The following is a 6769-nucleotide window of genomic DNA, read 5'->3' on the forward strand; positions in this document are numbered from 1 at the left end:
AGGTGGCTATTGACCAGTGCCCCCAGGTCCCTTTCTGCCTGGGCACTGTTCATTCACACTGTCCCCAGCCTATGGCGTTTCAGGGGGTTACTGTGGCTAAAATGCAGGACTCGGCACTTGGACTTATTAAATATCATCTTATTGGGCTCTGCCCATCCATCCAACCGAGCCGGGTGTGTGGTCTGGGTGGTTTCTACGTGTGCTACAGCTGTCCTGCAGATAGAGGATGGTTATGTTAATAAAACTGCCAGTCTGCTGCCTTTCAATGTGCTTAACCATAAAGAAAAAGCAGAAAAGGACAGAGGATGTCAAACGGGACCGGGCTGGGCGTGCTGGGCAGCGCGGCTTCCCTCCGCCCCGTGCCCGGCGCGGTGCCATCCCCGGGCCCGGAGCAGGGGAGGTGCGGCCCTCCGCGTCCACAGCCCCGGAGCAGCAGGGCCGCCCTCCGACCCGTGCCCGGCCCTGCCCCGCCCCCGGGCGCGGCGGGCCGTAGGAGCTCCCGTGCTAAATGGGCTGCGGTGGTTTCAGGGGCTCTCCTGACAGTAACGCAAAAGTACTTCTTAACCCCTGAGTTTAAAGCTGCGGGGAGCTTCTGCTGCTTTCCTCAGGGAGTCTCTCCCTGCCTGCGGGATGGAGGGAGACGTCAGACCAGGGCCGGCAATGACAGCTCAACGAGCAGCAGGTTTACGGCTAAGGAGAGTAGGTTTATATTGTATATAAGGAAAAAATACTTGCCAGTGAGGGTGGTGAGAAGTTGGAACAGGCTGTCTTGAGAAAGTTGTGGATGCCCATCCCTGGAAGTGTTCAGGGTCAGGCTGTAGGGACTAGTGGAAAGTGTCTCTGCCCATGGCAGGGGGATTGGAACTGCAGGGTCTATGAAGGTCCTTTCTAAACTGTTCTGTGATTCTATGATCTTTGCATCATTGAAACCAAAAAAGCTGGAGAATGTGTTTGCAGCACTAGGCAAAATCAGGTTAGATTTTTTTCTGGAGAAAGAGCAACAAGACTCAAGGTTTGTCAAGAGTTAATAGATAGGAATTATCTGGTTTATAGCAGAGTCCCATTTCTGAATTGTCCATGGTCCAAGTCATGTCCCATTCCAGATCAATATCCAAATGTTTAATGGTTTGGGCTGTCTCTTGTTATCCTTTTTCATCCTCACAAACACAAACTTAGTTCTGTTTTTAAATTATTTGGTATATTAGTATTCTCATTATGCAGCAGACTTGCTCATCTCTTGCCATCACCGTTCATTTCACTGCCAGCTGAATAGCTGGTTTGAAGCTGAGACTCTATCTTCAAAATAAAATTAAGTATTTATTCACCTAAGTTGCATGAATGCAAATTTATCACAGAGCATTGTGTTACTAAAGTTTTGCAGGGGTTCAAAAGCAGCTGAGTAAAATCCCTGAATAAAGAAAGTGCTAGCAAATTACTGGACCTTCAGCTGGATGATGAATATTGATTCCTAACATTAGGTCATTTCAGTTTTCTACTTTATTTATTTTCATATGCTGCAACCTTTGGAAATTTCAAATAACAAATACTGCAGGGCTGAACTGAAAATCACAACAGAATTGCCATTAAACAAAAAAGGCTTGTAATTTTTCTTGATTAAGGAAACCTGCTACTTTGAGAGGCAAAGCTCATGAAGCAGAGCAGACACTTGGGATAATGATGGGAGGTTTTCTTTCGCTTTAAGATAATTCCTGTGCTGTGCCGTGTTGTGCTTATCTGCAGAAACTACATCAAGGGTGTGTGTCCCAGAAAGGTGCTGTCCTTCCTCTGCATGGCCCCTTCCCCAGCCACATCTTGTTCTTTCTCACAATGTGTTGTTACCAATGATCCTTGCTTGGCTCTGCAGCTGCCTGGCCGTTGTTGTTTGAGACTTAGACATTAGCCCCTTAGCTTCTGAGTTTCTACACCTCTGTGGGCTTATGCTTACCAAAAGATCAGTCACAGCCTGTCAGCTATAAGCCACAGTTTCACGTCTTATATTAGAAGGTGAAAATAAGAAGTTCAGAACCCATCTTGAGGCTATGGTGCTGCAGCTGTGTGTGGTTAGGATGGTTTCTACGTGTGCTCCGGCTGTCTTGGAGATAAAGAGGATGGTTATGTTAATAAAACTGCCAGTCTGCTGCCTTTCAGTGTGCTTAATCATAAGGAAAAAACAGAGAAGGATAGAGGATGTTAAACAGGCAATGTTTTCTTTGTGGATGCACATACAATACAAGACATAGCAGGAAAAGTATGTTTTTCGCAGGACAATAAATGACTTCTGTCACTTCACTAAGCAGGGGGAAAGGCTTGTTGATGAATGAGGAGGATTATATAGGCTGAAGCCTGAACTCTGAACCATTAAAATATCTTATCCAACCAGTCAGACTGGGAGCACAACAGGGACACTGGTGGGGAAAATTAAAAGCTGCAGCCATTGCTGCTTTTGCACATGCTTACCCTGAATATTTAACCCTTTGCCTTTCACACTCTCTTCCACAGTAGAGAGGTGTAGAAACTGAAAGGAGGAAGATTTTCAGTTGTCATATTTTTAAACAGGAATCTGAATAGGTTTTCCCATAGGTGCCCTTGAGGAGGGTGCCTGTGGAATGTAACTCATTTCAGTAAGGAACGCATTTAAATGAGGAACTGTTATTTGCATTTTACTACTATTTAATGGAGAATGAGGTATAAGACAGATCCCCTGCTCCTTCATGGAGAAAACACTACAGAGAGTCAATGCAAATTAGTACCAGAATGAGAGGAAAGCTGAAATCAGAGTCTAGGCCTACATTCTACAGCTGTAGTGATCTTTCTATTTCAAGAAAATTTTCAATCTAGAAGATGTCTCTCCTGGTTTCTTAGGGGATAAAAATCCATATCACAGGACTGTTTTACTGATACTACTTTGCCCACTCCTGCCAGTGTCTGTAGAGAGATCAAGCAATGAAAAAACCACTCCTGCTTTTCACCATTTTCCACACATGGGTTAATGACAACTGGAAGAATAATGCTAAGGAGAAGTCTCTCTTAAATTAACTATTGTCTTTTGATACCTAAAGGTATTGATAGTCCCACAACTAGAGTTTTCCCCACAACAACATAATTATATGCAGTGACAAAATGTTAATAGGAGTAGATGAGTTTGGCCAAAACAGTTGGCAGAGATCATATCATCTGCTTCATCTTCCCCAAGCCACCTGCATCGAGTTGCTGAGTGTGAAATGAAGTTTGTCTCTCAACAAGAACTGTTGTTTACTCTTGAAATGCAACTGCCTCTCACTCCTGTGAAGTAGGTAAGCAAATAATCTTGTGTAGACTCACATAGGCAGGACTCAGGAATCTGAAACTCTTAACACAAGATTTATCAGTGACAGGGGAGGGCAGACCAACAGCTGGGGCTTGCATACATGGATTGGTTGGGAAGAAAGTCCCCAGAACTAAAATGCAGAAGTGTGATGAAGATTAGACCCCACGGCTGCTGAGGACACCAGGGAGCACAATGGAGACCCCTAGGGCATCATGGCAGGAAAAGGTCACAGGGAAGTTCAGGAATATTGTTTGTCCATGCATTCTGCCAGAACTTTCCAAAGTTCTGGCAGAATGCATGCACAGCCCAAGCAGGAGGGACACCAAGGGGCAAGGCAGAATGTGAAAAACCCTTTGTTTCTGCTGTCTGCTGTAGCATATTTTGATATCATTAGTCTTTTATCTCTTTCTTCATTTGCAGACTGTATGGAATGCTTTTTCAGCCTCTAGAGTCCTGGGGGTTTTGTACAGATTTTCTGTTCCAAGAGCCCATTCTTTTTAAATGTGAACCTGTAGCCAGAAGTGTATGAATTCTTTTTATTACATAACCTGTCCCTCTTGATCTGTGTTGGTGTGCCTTTCAAACCCCACTGCAGGTGCCTGCCCGGGGGGCTCTTTGCTGTGCCTGTCTCTGTCGTCAGCCCATGAGCAGCTGGTGTGTGGAAGCCAGACAGACCTGTTCTGCAAGTGTGTGCCTTCCTGTCAGCTGCGGTGTTGGACATCCCTGGGGAGACAGGTGGGGAGACCTAGAGCAGCAAGGAGCTGAACCTGGGTGGGACTGGAGTAGAAAAATCAGTGAGGAGGAACTTAATCATAAGAATTACAACCCTACCAAGGTAATCATCAGAGTTACTGGGAGTGGCCTCACAAACTGGGAACCGGCAGCCGGAGAGCTTCAGGAAAAGACAACCGCAGGGCAAAGGACGTGGTGTCACTCAGGTAAGTGAGAGAAAGAACTTCTGGAAGATCAGCCCATGAAAATTAATTTCTTAAAAGACTTTTAATAACATAAATGTGACCTGAATTAGAAGGTGGCCGTACTGTAAAGTCTGTATGTCTCTGTGTGTGCATGTGCATATGTGCATGTGCTTACTGCTGGTAATGAAGCTACTTACAGCCATTTCTGTGATCGTAATGGTGTTGGGGTTTGAGGAAAAAATAAAAGAGGGATGTCCTCTACACTCTGTCTGATTTGAATGAAATGGCTCATAGGCCTTTTTTAAAGAGGAAGAAATTAATAAAGTAATTAAGTTTTGTATAAAATTAGCCTCAGTTCACTGAAAGAGGGTGATGCTATGCATGTGTGTATAAATATGTCCAGTCTTTAGTTAAGTAATACATGCCTCGGGCTGAATTCAGAACTAATTACCATTTTACTCCCATCACTGTTGCTTGATTGTAATGCAGTGATCTGTAACCCAAAGTGGTGCAGATATCTAGATTTTTATGTGTTTACCTGTGTGTGCATGAGCTACTGATTAAATTACAAACAAAATCTGTGTTAGATCCACCAAGAAACATCCAGAACTTGGAAAACTAAAACTAAAGTTATCTACACAGCTTCAGGTGGCTGTGAATTTATGAAACCAGATTTATGTTGGATTTCTGAAACCATTAAGCAGCAATGTGATGTCATACAGTGTTTTTATCCCGCAGTTGATTTTTCACAACAAGAGCTATTTGTATGCATGGTCCTTTGAGACAAAAATCCTTCATTCTTCTCATGTTCTGTCATAGCTTTTGCTGTCACGGTTTTTCAGAATTTTTGTATTTGTGCTGGGGTTTGATACAGGCTTAATACAGACAGCTACCAGCAAAATCAGAGCTCAGTCAGCAGGGAGACATTTTCAAAAGTAGTATATGATTTTTGCTTTCATAAAAGGAAGCCATAGATAATAGAGTACTGTTGAAAGTTTGGCCTCTAGACTTTTAATAACCTGCTCATTAAGGGCTTTGGTGTAATGTACTCCGTGGGGTTTTTTTATTATTTTAACTCATTCTTCAGATTACCTGTGAGGAATTACTTTGGGTGGCCTTAGTTCATTGGGAATGTTCAAGATATGTTAATTTTCCAGAAATTATAGTAGTCCATGTCTGCATTAGAAAAAAATATCTTTGTCTTAATCCTCATTCAGGTTCTGTACCATTTCACACTTCTGTACTTAGATTTTCTTATGCAGCACAAATAAATTAATTTTTGTAGATGATCTAAGCAAAACCTAGCACCGTAAGAACTTGCATATCTCCACTGAAATGGTGCCAGTTAGAGCTAACATTTTTAGCATAAAGCACAGCAGCAGTGAGTCCTCCTGACTCATTTTTCAGTGCAGTAGTGACTGTTAACTTTGCCTGTTTTTCCTGCTCTATTGAAAGGGAGCCAAGTTTCCTCTAAGTAACCACCTGCTCAAATAGCAGCATGGGCCTCATTATTTGCTGTTTTCTCTGTGATCTAGCTCTTCAAAAGTGGTCAGCCTAATTTTCTTCCACTCTCTTAATATGCTTCTGTAGCAGCTAGCCTAAGTTTGATATTCCAGTATTGCTTTTAATTTTGGACCAAGAGAAAATCTTGTGTTTCTGTATCTGATTTTTGAAACACTGTTTTCTTACAGGGTGTTACAAAAGTGTTTCAAAAGTGAGTTATACCAGCTGTTTCAAAAGTGAGTTATAATACTAAATCTTTACAGCTGAGACATTGCTACAGCAAGCAACAGGATATTATTTTTAGTCCTTGATCTCAAGGACAGAAGGGACTCTGGTGTGGCTGGTCAGAATTTCCCATTCAGCACAGGTGAAGATGCTGCTTGGTGACCCACAGCTGCCTTGCAGTGAGAGATGAGGTGACTCCGTGGGCCAGGGAAACCTTGCAAAAGTGACATGGTCTGCCAGGCTGTTGGAAATAGTCTCTATAAGGTCTTCTGCTGGCAGAAGAGACAGAATATGCAGTCTAACAAATGGATGGCTGAAACCTGTCGGGCTCATTTTTTATTTGTTTTGGATGCTGCTTTTAGTAAACGGTGGACATGACAGGGAAAAAAAAAATCTCTTTTTCACTGTTTGCTTTACAGTGGTGCTTTATTCCTCCCTCTTCTCTGACATTCAATGTCCACAACTGCCCACACCTGTGGTTTCCTGCTGTTTTGGTTCCTGCAGTTCCCTGGTAGCTCCTCTCCTTTCCTGCTGCACAGCCAGCACAGTGCGCTTGTGCAGAGCAGTTGCCAAAGCCTTGACTGTTGACCATGTTTAAAGGTCAGATAAAAGAGGAAGGAAATAATAAAAGCAGCAGTGAAATAGCAATGGTCAAAGCTGGAGAGCAAGGTTTTGCCCCTGCAAGAAATTGAATAGAAGACATAACGTTTAAGGATTTGTCTTTTATCAGTCAGGCAGTGGGCTGGACGAAAATTACTGAATTACTCAGCTGTTCTTTATGTGCCTGTAGTCACATTACAGCTGGTCCTCCCAACTA

Source organism: Molothrus ater, chromosome 5 (assembly GCF_012460135.2).
Source record: "Molothrus ater isolate BHLD 08-10-18 breed brown headed cowbird chromosome 5, BPBGC_Mater_1.1, whole genome shotgun sequence".
Lineage (NCBI taxonomy): Eukaryota > Metazoa > Chordata > Aves > Passeriformes > Icteridae > Molothrus > Molothrus ater.